Source organism: Rana temporaria, chromosome 4 (genome assembly GCF_905171775.1).
Source record: "Rana temporaria chromosome 4, aRanTem1.1, whole genome shotgun sequence".
Taxonomy (NCBI): domain Eukaryota; kingdom Metazoa; phylum Chordata; class Amphibia; order Anura; family Ranidae; genus Rana; species Rana temporaria.
In genome coordinates, this window is record NC_053492.1 from 270,689,216 (window position 1) to 270,704,946 (window position 15,731).

The 15,731-nt window shown below is 42.1% G+C and overlaps 1 protein-coding gene across 1 annotated transcript in view; it reads right to left on the bottom strand.

Moving 5' to 3' along the window:
* The window catches only part of COL10A1 (collagen type X alpha 1 chain), a 133,225-nt gene that overhangs the window by 58,836 nt on the left and 58,658 nt on the right, over positions 1–15,731 (bottom strand). Inside the window, exon 2 of the mRNA XM_040350268.1 lies at positions 401–448. The gene's annotated coding sequence lies outside the window, so the exon portion shown is untranslated. The remainder of the gene's footprint in view (positions 1–400; positions 449–15,731) is intronic.

A 15,731-nucleotide genomic window follows, 5' to 3' on the forward strand; every position in this document is an offset into this window, starting at 1 on the left:
ATTCTTTACCATATAACTATTTATATATGTAGCTGATATATTTTTTTATTTCCCTTAAAAAAAAAATCACAGATATTTTGGAAATATAAGAACTTTAGCATTTAATGTAAATATTAAGCAAGTGCTACTGTACAAGGACACATCAGTGGGTGGCCTTCTAGCATGAGAAAGTGAGCGCTTTCCTGCTCTGTGTCTTGTGTGTGGGCTGTTTTCCTTTTTCTAATAGAATCTGTGCTCGCAAGGCCACCCACTAAAGCCCTTTGTGTTTCCTTAACTCATATTATGACCTGTATACTGCATAACTGTCTATAGTCTATTGTTATTTCTGAAACAAAAGCCATGTTATTAAGCAGTGCATGGTTGGTGATGGTAAGTTTACAGATACCTAAGGATTACTTACTTGTACAAATGCTAGAGAAAATCCTGCTCCTAAATGCTTGCAAATGATCTGTAAAGAAAAAGAAGTATATACAATGCATTATTGGTTTTATTAATAATAACATACAATACTATTAACCACTTAAGCCCCGGACCAAAATGCTGCCTAAAGACCCAAGGGGTTTTTACAGTTCGGGACTGCGTCGCTTTAACAGACAATTGCGCGGTTGTGCGACGTGGCTCCCAAACAAAATTGGCGTCTTTTTTTCCCCACAAATAGAGCTTTCTTTTGGTGGTATTTGATCACCTCTGCGGTTTTTATTTTTTGCGCTATAAACAAAAATAGAGCGACAATTTTGAAAAAAATGCAATATTTTTTACTTTTTGCTGTAATAAATATCCCCCAAAAACATATATAATTTTTTTTTTTCCTCAGTTTAGGCCGATACGTATTCTTCTACCTATTTTTGGTAAAAAAAATCACAATAATCGTTTATCGGTTGGTTTGCGCAAAATTTATAGCGTTTACAAAATAGGGGATAGTTTTTTTGCATTTTTATTTATTATTTTTTTTTTACTACTAATGGCGGCGATCAGCGATTTTTTTCGTGACTGCGACATTATGGCGGACACTTCGGACAATTTTGACACATTTTTGGGACAATTGTCATTTTCACAGCAAAAAATGCATTTAAATTGCATTGTTTATTGTGAAAATGACAGTTGCAGTTTGGGAGTTAAACACAGGGGGCGCTGTAGGAGTTAGGGATCACTGTGTATGTGTTTACTAGTGTAGGGGTGTGTGGCTGTAGGAATGACGTCATTGATCGTGTCTCCCCTATAAAGGGGATGACGCGATCGATGCGCCGACACAGTGAAGCACGGGGAAGCCGTGTTTACACACGGCTCTCCCCGTTCTTCAGCTCCGGGGAGCGATCGCGACGGAGCAGCTATAAAAAAAATAGCCGCGCCGTCGTCCCGGATCGCTCCCCGAGCGGACCCGACCTCCGCATGTACCGGGGGGGGTCCCGATCGGACCCCCCACCCACGTCTAGCAGAGAACGTACAGGTACGTGATTGTGCCTGTCTGTGCCATTCTGCCGACGTAAATGTACATGAGGAGGTCGGGAAGTGGTTAATTGGTTTTGGCCACTATTAGATGAAGAATGAACTAGCAGTAAAGTCAGACATAGGTACAGATAAAAATACAGATAACACTGTGCAAGTTCTCACCATAGCACAAATGTTTATCCTGAAGGTAAGCCTGCTTAACATTAAAGTGTTACTAAACCCAGTAATATGAAAATAGTTAATCTGCCTTCCCACAGCTTATAAATCTTATTTTTACATAAAAAAAATTACCACTATACAGTATACCTTTTTGGCTGATCTGTATACTACGGTCACATGATAACCTGCAAAGTTTCTCCAGTGCTGAGAGTTCAGTTAGGAGGAGCTTTCCACTACAGCCCGTATACATGCCCACATGTGTGATGTCAATATCATGTGACCTGGCTAGCTTTGAGAACAAGGAAATATTCTCGCCAGCATAAAAGATATGACTTTAGCATTGCTGTACATGACAACTTCCCGCTGACAATGGTTATTTCAAATGATGGTAGGTGCTCCTTATTTTTTTAGATTAGAGTGGTATCTTGGGACACCCTTATTGTTAAAGGGGGGTCCATATTCTTAAAAGCTCCCTGTCTGCTGGCCCCTCACTACCACTGGGCGGGTTGTGAGGAAGGGGCTCTTTTCCACATCAACATTGGGTGAGGTGCTTTGCCAGAAGGTTTCCCCCAGGAAATGTGCCCTTCATTTTGAGAGCATTAGACCTTGCACATTTCAGGAAATAGGTGCTTATTTGTTACCCCTCTTTCCTGGCATTTTTTCTTTATTTTTGCATGGGGTTTCCCCTTAAAATTCATGGCAAACCTTCATGCAAGCATGCAGCCCAGCAAGCCAAAAAAAGGGTGCAAGGCAAGTGTGCAGTTCCCCGAACCATACTGGGATACTTGTCTTCAACAACCTTGCCAAACCTTGCGCTTTGTTTTTTATGGGGTTTTTTTTTTTGTATGTGTGGGGTTCCCCTTGGCATCCACACCAGACCCTCATCGAGCTCAATGGTCTGGCATGTATTATTAGGGGGAAACCACACACCATTTTTTTTGTGGGGCTTCCCATTAAAATCTATACCAGACCCTTTTCTATGTTAAATGTCTGGTATAGATGAAGGGAGGGTGGTATCTGGGTGCCCCCTCATTGTTAGAGGGGGCTTTTGGAGCACACTTTTGTAGTGCATATATGCAGTGCCCCAGAGGCCCACCTTAGTGATGTCACATATGTGTATACTTTATGTAAACAGGTGTTTTAAATGTGCATGAAATACTTGTTTACCCTGCCAAAAAACACAATGAGCTGATAGCTTCTTGTTCATTCTCTCTCTCTGCTATACTGAAATCTCAGGCACCATTATCAGCCTTGTCTGGTTGACCTCTGTGACCCACAGAACACCTCCCCTATATGTTATGGAAATGAAGAATTGGATGTTCTGTAGTCCTAACATACTTTTTATCTTAGGGTGACAAATTTGGTCCTCTATTGGTTTAATAGATTGAGTGAGTAGGTGTTCTATAGTGTGTAACTGACAGAATCCTCATGTAGAAAAAAGCCTGGGAAAAACAATAAAGCAGCCACCACGTGTAAGGAAAGGTAAGCTGCAATTTATTACAATTCTGTGCTTGTGTTTAGATGCACTTTATTATAGAGTACCCTTAACATTACATCTATAAAATTCACATTAAGATTATCTTTCCCCGGGCCCACCATAAAAGTCATAAATATGTTTGACATTATTTTGTATGAAGAATATTGATTATTGAAAAGGGATATGTATGTGGATGAAATGTAAATAAATGCACACATCTACAAAGTGTACACGTTTATAAGGTGTGTGTGTAGCTATTCTAGTGCTTTGGCCATTGTACATGCCTCTTTGACATAATCATTCTGCTTTATACCACTCACTCTTGGAACTGCTTATGGAATTCTTTCCTATGGCAATACAGGATTGGCCAAAATCTTGTCAGCTGCCTTAGCAGGGTGTCGCTCCAGACTTGGCTCCATACTCATGTCTGCCTGCTTCAATTGGCTGAAGTCTTTTCCCTTTGTGACTAAACTACTTTGGCAGCATGTTTCACATTAGTCCAGTTTGTGTATTACAGATTGCAGTCTTTGCCTACTAAAAACAGCAGCCAGATCATAATAATAGTGTGTGGCTGTTTAGGAAACCAGTTCAAAAAAGAAAACACGTATGAGTAGATACAGCCAATTCACATTAATCAAATATTAAAGTAGTCACTTCAGAAAGCTGGATGTTAATTGCTCCAAACGAAAGTTTTTTTCATAATGTTCTATATTTTTTGGCTTTGACTTCCTGGACAAAGATATGGTAGAAAATCAAAGCTACTGAGGTTTTCTGTTTGTGTGTTTTTTGGGACAGGAAAAGCGTGATTAGATGGCACCAGTCTTTATTTTTTTTTGTTATGTGAGCTTGAGAACTACAGAAAACAAGTGAATCTGGGTGTGTCCACTTTGGGACCAAACTATACATTACTAGGGTATTGTATGTGATAAGGCTCTTAGGGCCCTTTCACACGGGCGGATCAGTAATGATCCACCCTGTGAACCTCCGCTTGTTCAGCGGGGATCGCTCTGTTGATCCCCGCTGAGCCGGCGGATGACAGGGCGGTCCCTGCACACTGTGCAGGGACCGCCCTGTCTTTTCTCCGCTCTCCCCTATGGGGGGATCAGATAAACACAGACCACCTGTCGAATCGGAGGAATGCAGAACCGGGCAAGATCGGGTGTCAGCAGATGTTCATGGGGGGGTGTTAAGCCGAGTTAAAAAATTGTGTGATCTTGCTACCATTGAGCCAACAAATATTGTTTGATAACCCTACATTTTGTCCAGACCTGATTTTAGAATGGAATTTCTGACATATTACACAAGATTCTAAAACATACGCACTACAATATGTATGATTTTTTTTCCCCAACAAAAACCACATTCACAGTGAGAATTTCATTAATTTGAGAAAAAAGGTTCACCTTGCGCCTTAAAATTTTTGTGCAACTATGGTTAAAAACAGGTTGATTTGATCCCTCTAACCATTAAAAATTCAAACATTCTCAAAATGGACATCATTAATCAAAATTCGACCGGTGCTAGGCCAACTTAAGAAACGGCAATATAAACATTTGGAGCATAAGACAGTATTGCCAACCGTCAGTATTTTTACTGGCAGCCAGTAAAAAATAGAAACTTTTCTGCTGCCAGTAAATGCCAGTAAGAGGAAAAGGTTGCCAGTAAAAAATATGGCTGTGACACTCGGCTCGGAACTGTGCATTTGCAGCTCGGGTCCCGAGCCGGCTGAGACCATCCAAGTGCCTTCTACAGTCGGTTCGGGTGGTGGGGTCTGGTGGAGGCCGTGTCTGAGTGTGTCATGTAACCAAGGGAGCCGAGCGGAGCAGCCAGAGCCTCTTGTGTGGGTCTGCAGGACGGGAGTAAGGCAAGCCAGGAGTGGGACTGTCAGTGCTGTTTGGACTGGAGAGAACTGAAGGGACCATTTGGCATGGAGAATGACTGTCACTGTGACTCAGGAGGGGACAGGTCATGTCGGTGAGGTGTCAGCATCATCTGTGCTGCTGCACACTGCTGTCAGTATCACTGTGAGAGCCAATTGCATGAGTGCATAGCCCATTCCATGGTATTGACCTCCTGAGTCCTGTCCCTTAGCTACTTACTTACTATATATAAAAAAAAAAATATGCTTTTTGCCTTAATATCTACCTTAAAGGGGTTGTAACGGTAAACATTTTTTTCACTAAATAACTTCCTTTACCTTAGTGCAGTCCTCCTTCACTTACCTCATCCTTCGATTTAGCTTTTAAATGTCCGTATTTCTTCTGAGAAATCCTCACTTCCTGTTCTTCTGTCTGTAACTACACACAGTAATGCGAGGCTTTCTCCCTGGTGTGAAGAAAGCCTCTTGAGGGGGAGGGGGCAAGTCAGCACACGCTCTACTTTACAGATAGAGAAAGGAGCGTTAGTGTTAGTGGGCGTCCTGACACTCCTGCTCGCCCCCACCCCCCTCAAGAGGCTTTCTCCACACCAGGGAGAAAGCCTTGCATTACGGTGTGTAATTACAGACAGAAGAACAGGAAGTGAGGATTTCTCAGAAGAAATAAGGACATTTAACCTCTTTACCACCGTGCTATAGACAAAACATGTCTACAGCACGGTGGAGTTGTTCTGGGAGGAGGTCCCTGGGACGTCCTCCCAGAATCCTCCTCTCGCGCGCCCCCGGAATCATCCGTGATTACCGATCGGTACAGTGTGAGAGGAGAGGGGGGAGAGCGGAAGCAGCAGCAGCTGCTGTGGCTGGATCTGTGACAAATGCAGTCACAGATCCAGCCATTTATCCCTCCCTGTGCAATACTCTGCAATACCAGCAATATTCTGCAATACCAGCAATACTCTGCAATGCCCCCATACTCTGCAATGCCCCCAATACTCTGCAATACCACCAATACTCTGCAATACCCCCAATACTCTGCAATACCCCCAATACTCTGCAATACCCCCATACTCTGCAATACCACCAATACTCTGCAATACCCCCATACTCTGCAATACCACTAATACTCTGCAATACCACTAATACTCTGCAATACCACCAATACTCTGCAATACCCCCAATACTCTGCAATACCCCAATACACTGCAATGCCCCCATACTCTGAAATACCCCCAATACTCTGCAATACCCCCAATACTCTGGAATACCCCCAATACTCTGCAATACCCCCATACTCTGCAATACCACCAATACTCTGCAATACCCCAATACTCCGCAATACCCCAATACTCTGCAATACCCCCAATACTCTGCAATACCCCAATACTCTGCAATACCCCAATACTCTGCAATACCCCCAATACTCTGCAATACCCCCAATACTCTGCAATTCCCTGCAATACTCCAATACCTTGCAATACATCGCCTATAGGGATTTTTAAGTAGCAAAGTTCAGCGCCATTCCACGAGCGTGTGCAATTTTGAAGGGTGACATGTTGGGTATCTATTTACTCGGCGTAACTTCATCTTTCATATTATGCAAAAACATTGGGCTAACTTTACTGTTTTTTTTTTTTTTTTTTAAGCACAAAACAGTTTTTTTTTTAAAAACAAGCGTTCAAAAAATTGCTGCGAAAATACTGTGCGAGATAAAAAGTTGTAATGGCCGCCATTGTATTCTCGAGGGTCTTTGCTAAAAAAACATATATAATGTTTTGGGTTTCTATGTAATTTTCTAGCAAATAAATGATGATTTTTACATGTAGGAGAGAAATATCAGAATTGGCCTTGGTGCTCCAGAACGCCTGATGGTGCTCCCTGCATGTTGGGCCTCTGTATGTGGCCACGCTGTGTAAAAGTCTCACACATGTGGTATCGCCATACTCGGGAGGAATAGCAGAATGTGTTTTGGGGTTTAATTTGTGGCATGCATATGTTGTGTGTGAGAAATAACCTGCTAATATGACAGAAACAATATTTATTTATTTATTTTTTTACAGAATTTTCAGTGTTTTTTCTTTAATAGCGCAAAAAATAAAAATAAACAGAGGTTATCAAATACCACCAAAAGAAAGCTCTATTTGTGGGAAAAAAAGGACAAAAATTTCAGATGGTCACAATGTTGTATGACTGAGTAATTGTCATTCAAATTGTGAGAGCACCGAAAGCTGAAAATTGGTCTGGTTAGGAAGGGGGTTTAAGTGCCCAGTGGTCAAGTAGTTAAAAGCAAAATGGAAGGATGAGGTAAGTGAAGGAGGATTGCATTAAGGTAAAGGAAGCTATTTAGGGGATTTTTTTTTACCTTTACAACCCCTTTAAATCATATTGCTAATTGCGTATTCTACTTGTGTGTAGCATAAATACTGTAATTTGCACTTAAAACTGTAATTTTGTAACTTTTGGAACTGATAGTAAAAACTTAGCTGTGCCAGTAAATCATGGGTGTTGTGTCAGTAAATTTCAATGTGGTAGGTTGGCAACACTGGCATAAGAGCAGTACAGAATTTGAAAAAAAAATAAACACACATACTCACCTTTGTAGATGGAATATCAATCTAGTGCTGCATCTGTACCTCACCAGCTCTACACCAATAACTGAATGATCAAGGTCCACTGATCACTGAGTTATTGGGCTGTTCTGAGCACAGAGCAGTGACTGTTAATGATGCTCTGTCCCTCTAGCACTCACTGGAGCACAGGGCTGTGCAGGGGGCATGAGCATTTGCCTCTTAGCGGCATGCAGAGAGGCTAAGGCCAGCCATCAGTCAGGAATCTGGGTGAATCCTGACATTATTGTCGGGATCCATGCGGAGCCTGTACCAGCTCTGTGGCGTCAGCTGACAGTGGCTGACAGGAGTGCAGAATTAAGTTTGCTCCTGTGACCTACAGGAGAAGTATTTCCAACAGCGCCCTTAGTATTCCCATCCTTTAAAGTGGTTCTAAAGCCTAAACATTTTTTATCTTAATGCATTCCTACATTAGGGTAAAAAAATGTTTAGGCAACAATATCAATATGCCCCCTCACCCATCCTTACACTTACCTGAGCCCTCACTAGAAGCAGTGCTGTGCCCCTCTGTAGAGACTCTCTCTTCCCCTCTCTCATACGCTTGGCTGAAAGCAGCCTGAGGGCTTCTGTCTGTGAAATCCTTTGATGGGGAGTGGGGGGCAGGGCTTAGCTGCACTGTCTGTGTCTATAGACACAGGCAATGCAGCTCGTGTGCACCACCATAGGAAGTGGCTTCCTATGGTGGCTCATCAAGAAGAGCAGGAACTAGGAGCGCCAGCAGGGGACCCAAGAAGAGGATGATCGCAGCAGCACTGTTCAATGGAATTGATAACAGGTAAATATGAATGTTATTTTAAAAAAAAATATTATAAATAGAGTTTACAATCATTTTAAATGTTTCAGCATACTGTTGCCTTACCTCAAATTGCAATTTAAACCCAACTCACTATAATTGGGATGATACCTGGGCTGAAAGTTAGTGGTTACTTTAGTCTTATAATAATAACAATGCCAAATAGTACATAGTATTTTTGGATAATCAAATAACTGTATAAGCTTACATGTTTTTTCTCTATGTTGCAGATAGAGAAAGGAGCTGTGTGTTACTGGGCGTCCTGACTCTCCTGTAGTCCAAGGGAGGGGGCGAGCACGACACTCCACACCAGGGAGAAAGCCTTGCATTAATGTGTGGAGTTACAGACAGAAGAACAGGATGTGAGGATTTCTCAGAAGAAATAAGGACATTTAAAAGCAAAATGGAAGGATGAGATAAGTGAAGGAGGACTGCACTAAGGTAAAGGATGCTATTAGGGAAAAAAAATTGTACCTTTACAACCCCTTTAGTATTGTTTTCTGAGTCCACATAGCGTGTATTTCCATCCATACATTGAGCACTTCCTGTATTGTTAACCAAGCCTCCTTCTCAATCCAACGTTTCTATGACAAACCTGCTTCTCTGCTCATAGCCACTTGTTTAATTACATAGTATGTACTTGTGCCGATTATCTAGTGTTTGCCTATGTCAGTCTTATCAGCTTCAGCCTGATTCCCAGTCTGATTCAGTCTGATTCCCAGATTTAGTCTGATTCCCAGATTTACACTCCATGTGATGTCACATGGTCACATGGGGTGTATTAGGAAGCTCTGAGTGATTATGCAGTCTTGTGGGATTTCACTGTTGTGCCGTAGAAATTCCTGATAACAGACAGACAAGCAAGCAGAGTGTGCCGTAAATCAGGGGAGATCTGGGCATGCTCCAGTGACGTCATTCTTAACCACTTGGGATCCGCCTGCCGTCAATTGACGGCTACAGTGCGGATCCCAATTTCCAAACTGCCGTCAATTGACGGCCGCCCCTTAGGGCGGTCCCCGCGCGCGCTCCAGAGCGCGCTGCGGGGAAAATCTGTGTTGGCCGTGTCCCTCGGACACAGCCAATTACAGATCGCCGCGAACGGCCAATCAGAGTGGCCGTTCGCGAGGCGATCTGTGCGGCCAATGAGAGAGGATCTCATATGTAAACATATGAGATCATCTCTCATTGCCGTTTTACACAGAGACAGCGGTGCTGTCTCTGGAGAGGAGACGGATCTGTGTCTCTTGTACATAGAGACACAGATCGGTCACCCCCCCAGTCACCCCCCCTCCCCCACAGTTAGAACACTAAGCAGGGATACATTTAAACCCTTCCTCACCCCCTAGTGTTAACCCCTTCAATGCCAGTCACATTTATACTGTAATTAGTGCATATTTATAGCACTGATCGCAGTATAAATGTTAATGGCGCCAAATATGTGTCCGATGTGTCCGCCATAACGTCGCAGTCCCATTAAAAATCGCAGATCGCCGCCATTTCTATTAAAAAAAAATAATTAAAAAATAATAATTCTGTCCCCTATTTTGTAAGCGCTATAACTTTTGCGCAAACCAGTCGCTTATTGCGATTTTTTTTTTTTTTTACCAAAAATATGTAGAAGAATACGTATCGGCCTAAACTGAGAAAAAAAAATGTTTTTTTTTTTTTAAATTGGGATATTTATTATAGCAAGAAGTAAAAAATATTGTATTTTTTTCAAAATTGTCTCACTTTTTTGTTTATAGCGCAAAAAATAAAAACCGCACAGGCGATCAAATACCACCAAAAGAAAGCTCTACTTGTGGGGAAAAAAGGACGTCAATTTTGTTTGGGAGCCACGTCGCACGACCGCGCAATTGTTAGTTATATCGATGCAGTGCCGAAAGCTGAAATTTCACCTGGGCAGGAGGGGGGTATATGTGCCCAGTAAGCAAGTGGTTAAGAACAAAAAGGATTACAACAATACTAAGCAAGGATATTTCTACAAGAAGTGTTCATTAGGGTTTTTTTTATGCTGATTTACATGGGATAAAGTTGTGGGGGAGGGTTTACAGCCACTTTAAAGTGTTACTAAACCAAGAAGATGCAATCACTATATCTGGTCTCCCACAGTACCAGTAGTGTATTTAGGTTTTGTGCTGCCCTAGGCCTGACTAAACTTGTGCACCCCCTAATTTAAATATGACCCACCCCTTCCTGTTTAAGACCCACCCTGAAATTTTCGAGTGGAGGCACTAGTTCTGAGGGCCTGGGGGATGGATTCCCTTAATTTGCATAGATTTTCTTCTCACTTCATGTTTGGCTATGGGGCAGGAAGTGAAGGGAAATCTCCGCAATGGGACAGGGATGGTAAAAAATAAACTGACAGGACCTTTAACCCTCCTTATTCTATCCAAAATGAAAAAAAAGTGTTGCCTCTAATTCTACTTTAAGCACAAATTTCTGATAATTTTATGTAGAGGACTAAGAAGATATAACCATGCCAATGGTGCAACAGAAAATATATAGCCCATCTAAAGGACATTTCTAAAGGAAAAAGGTAATTTAAAACTTCAAAGGACAACCTTCTTCCTCAGAGCCCAGCCTAAGGTTGTCCTTCGAAACGCGTCAGCCGGCAGTGGCCCTCGTCATTCCCTCTGTGACCATTTGGAGTGCATTTTGGTCTGACTCATTGCTGCTACCTGTGAAAACTATTTACATTGTGAGCCTTTCACCTACGTTTGTGAGTAGTTTTCTTTTTTATCTATTGTAAATAAATTCCATTTAAAGGATAATGCACAGGCTGGTGCGCCCTTTCTTTTTCTTGTTTATCGTTAGGATACCCCTATCCCTGAGGGCAGCAAGGTCAGTGATATGCACCATCACAACATACAGACTGTCTGGTAATCTACTCGTGCCCAGGAGTGTTTGTTTTCTGTTATCAAAAGTCCATTACTGGGCAATCGCGGGTGCTGTTCCGCGGCTCTTGAATTTACAGTGAACACCCCAAATTGTTCATTATTCGGTGAACACCAAAAAACACGATGTTCGAATCGAACTAAGGTTCGACTCGAACATCGGGCTCATCCCTACTGTAGAAAACTGTGGTAACATGTACAGTAGTGTTATCTTGTTTATGGGAATCACTGTCTCTTGAAATCCTTTTACCCTGTGTCCTCATGCTTTTATGGGAGGCCGATCATCTATCAATTAAGATGTGACATCTTTTAGGATCTGTGACATCTGTCATTTAGGATCTGTATACACGCTCAAATGTGTGATATCATTAACGTGTGACCTGACTAGCTCCGATAAATCAGGAAATGTTCTCTCCAGCAATAGAGACCAAACTGAGCATTTGTATCACTTCACTCACTGTGTCTTATTCAGGCTTATCCAAGGGGACAGTGCAGGGAGAGGAGGATCTGTGCATACAGGATCAAACAGCCTTTTTTAGACAATGCAGATGACTAACTGCTTAGGTTCCACAGTGAGTATAACAAGCATGCTACTCTGCATATACAGACTGACTTTACTATTGTGGGTTTAGCAACACTTTAACCAGACGCGTAGCTTGAAGCTTGTGGGCCCCGATGCAAAAATTGACCTGGCCTCCCCCCACTACCACCCACCACTTCCATCGTGTGTGCAGATACACCCACCGCACTCCAACATACTCAAAGTGGCTTAAAAGTTCCCAGAGTTCCTCCTTACATCAGAAGACAGGGATCAGCGCTGAAGAATCAGAGGACAGGGATCGCCGCTGGAGAATCAGAGGACAGGGATCACCTTTACACACAGTCTGTCAGCCTTCACATGGTGTATCTGACTTTTATGTTGCCGTTATGACCTGTGAAATCCCCTGGTCGGAACAGCAGTGTAGTTGCAGTAGGCAGATACACCCTATGCAGATTGTGGCTGACTGGATATGTTGTAAGGGAATGTAATTTCAGTATAGAGTGCTGCACTGGGAAAGGAGCTCAGCAGCTGGCATAGCATCCAGGGTGCAGGGGGTGGTCAGAGGGCTTTGAAAGGGGGCACAACCTAGATCTGGGGGGGGGGCAAAGCCACATGACACGAAATCTGGAGCCTGCAACCCCTCAGGTGGTGTTAAGGGATTTGTTTTAGCAACTTCTGAACGTTTCTCTGTCAGTGTTGGCAGGTGTTGGGGGAAGGTCAGGGAAGTGGGGTAAGCGGACATCTCCAGGTGGGGGGGTACAGAGAATCCCAGAGGGTGACTAGAAGACACAGTGTCTTCTTGAATCCCAGAGGGTGACTAGAAGACACTGTAGTCCCATCGTGACTACAGGACGGCACTCTCCTCTTAACTTGCTGAGCTCAGTTATCGTTCTCTGTTGCCAGCACACAACACAGACACTGCCCCATCCTGGGCTGTTCTTGCCCCGTGCTCCTCTCCATTCATTAAATGGCTGGCAGCTTCTTCCCAGCCAATGAGAACAGAGGGGTGTGGACTGTGGAAGGCAAAGTGGAAGCCCAGTACTGGAGCATGGCTGTGGGGCCCTAGGGTAGATCGGACCTGGACTTTATGATAATATGACAGGGATGCTGCAGGGGCCCCCTGAAACTAGGGGTGGGGTTGCGATTGTGACCCCTGCAACCCCTATGCTATGCCCATGATGTTAACACTTCCCTAGCTGTTGCTTAATGCCGCGTACAGACGGTCGTTTTTTGTGATGAAAAAAAACGTCGTTTTTGAAAACGTTATTTAAAATGACCGTGTGTGGGGAAAACGTCGTTTTATGTCTTCTGAAAAACGACAAAAAAAAAATCGAACATGCTTGAATTTTTTGTGTTGTTTTTCAAAACGTAATTTTTTGTGTCATTTAAAATGATAGTGTGTGGGCAAAACAACGTTTTTAAACCCGCGCATGCTCAGAAGCAAGTTATGAAGCGAGCTTCAATGGAACAGAGTGCCGCCGTACGTGCTGAACGTAACCGCGCTTTGCTAGAGCATTTTGAAAAAACGATGGTGTGTATGCTTCATCGTTTTTGAAAATGAAGTTTGAAAAACTTCGTTTTTGTTTCATGATTTAAAACGTCGTTTTATTTAATCACAAAAAACGACCATCTGTACGCGGCATAACAGTTTAAAAAAAACAATCAGTAAAACAAAAATGACATGTGGCAAGTGGTAGGAAAGTTTGTCTGAACAACAATCAAGGTAAGCACATTATACTACATTTACTACACCCAAAACTTCTCGGCCCTCTACAAACTCAGCCATAGCAGCATTTATGCCTCAGCGAATACTTTAGAGCTGATTCTGCAAGGGTATCCGTAGCATTATCGGGTATCATCATCTGGTTTTCTAGATTTTCTAGATTTGTGTAGATTTGCCTCTGGAGACCTAGATATGCAACAGCATTTACATATCATTATTAATGAGCTTTACATAAAGCATAACACTGCAAAGCATATCACGTTTACAGCAACTATGCTCTTTTGTCTATAAAATATTGTGGTATGGGTTGTCTTTATATTCAGCTAGAATGCTCGTTCTCATAGATCTCTGGTGCCCAGCATGAGCTGGACATGGCTTCAATTTGTTAGTGAGTACATCTTAGGCCTCGTACACACGATAGGTTAAACAGAGGACAACGGTCTGATGGACCGTTTTCATCGGTCAAAACCGATCGTGTGTGGGCCCCATAGGTTATTTAACCAGCGGTTAAAAAGAAGCCAACTTGCTTTAAATTTAACCGATGGATTCCTAACCGATAGGTCAAAACCGATCGTTAGTAGGCATGACCATCGGTTAAAAATCCACGCATGCTCAGAATCAAGTCGACGCATTTTTGGAAGCATTGAACTTCATTTTTTTCAGCACGTCGTTGTGTTTTACGTCACCGCGTTCTGACACGATCGGTTATTTAACCGATGGTGTGTGGGCGCGACGGACCATCAGTCAGACTGATCGTGTGTACGAGGCTTCATACTCCCCTCACCCAGACTGATGATAGTGCTGCTGTCCCGATGTATCTCTGTTGCTTCTTGGCCGATACAAGTACGCTATGAACCGCAGAGTTTTTATATGTTTTGATGCCTGTTTACCTGTCTGCTTTTGTAAATACCATACAATAAATTGCATGTTGCTTTTACCTACGGGCTTCACTATTTCCATTTCTTCTCTGCATTTTTGGTTATATACCTGTTGATGAACGCAATGTACACCTTTGAATCCCTGTGATTTTCGGGATGATATTTCACCATTGATGCTTCCTGTGGACAACCGTTTTCACCCATATACACTGTTGGAAGTGCGACTGCCACTGACCTACACGTTATTTGATTTCATGCCCATAATGATGTTGCTCTGGTAAGCAGATTGTTTGCACGGTGGTGTGGTGTGTTTTCCTTGTCTGCACACTGAAGTTTCGGTGGAGGTTCTATATTTCAACTTCATTGATGAATATATCTCTTTGGACTTTATCTTTTCACATTATTGTTTTAATTAATTTTTTCTATTTACTAGAGCGCTGCACTATTGGACTATATACTCTTTTTGTTTGGTTATCTACAAACTGTGCTAGCTGCTTTGCATTGGGACTATTGTGTCTTTGAGTTAGCGCAGATATCTGTTCACCTTTATTTCTTTATCCAGGGTGTAGGCACTCTAATACAAAAAGTGGGTTACTGACTAGGTGAAAACAGAGGGAAAAAAGCCTAAAAGAAATAACGCAGCCACCAAAATTAAGGAATGATAAGCTACAAATATATTACTGTACATGTTTGGTTTTGGGTTTAACACAGTTTTAAGTCATATTCACATATATTTGCTTTTTGTAATTCCTGATTTTGAGTAATATTATCCCACCTCTAAACTTTTAAGGTTCTAAGCTATCTTAGTGTTACAAATGGGAATTTGTGCTATAGCAGTTAGTTGAACATAAGTTGCTCAGCGTAAGAACATTCTGCATGCATGCTAAAACACTGTGCACTTAGCCTGACTCGTGTTCAGTAGAATTATTTCATAATGTGTTCTTTGTTCCAAATACAATATACCACAAATGACTAAGCTGTTTATTAAGTGAAATCACCAAAAAGCAGAACAATTCATAGTTTCAGTGTTACAGACATCCCAAAGGAATAGCATTGTATTAGCTATTCAAAATAAACCGTTAAATGTGACATTTGGGGAAATACATTTTTATGAAAACTGAACTACATGTAGATATAAAAATAACAATTTAGTCTAATTATATATTTTTTCTGAAATACCCTAGAAAATATATCTCATTTTGGGCACTAGGTGGAGCTTTATCTATTCATGTTCATGTTCATGCATTTTCCATCTTGTTTCCTTATGTGTGTCTCAATGTGTTTATGTGCATTTTATGTACGTATTATGCATTT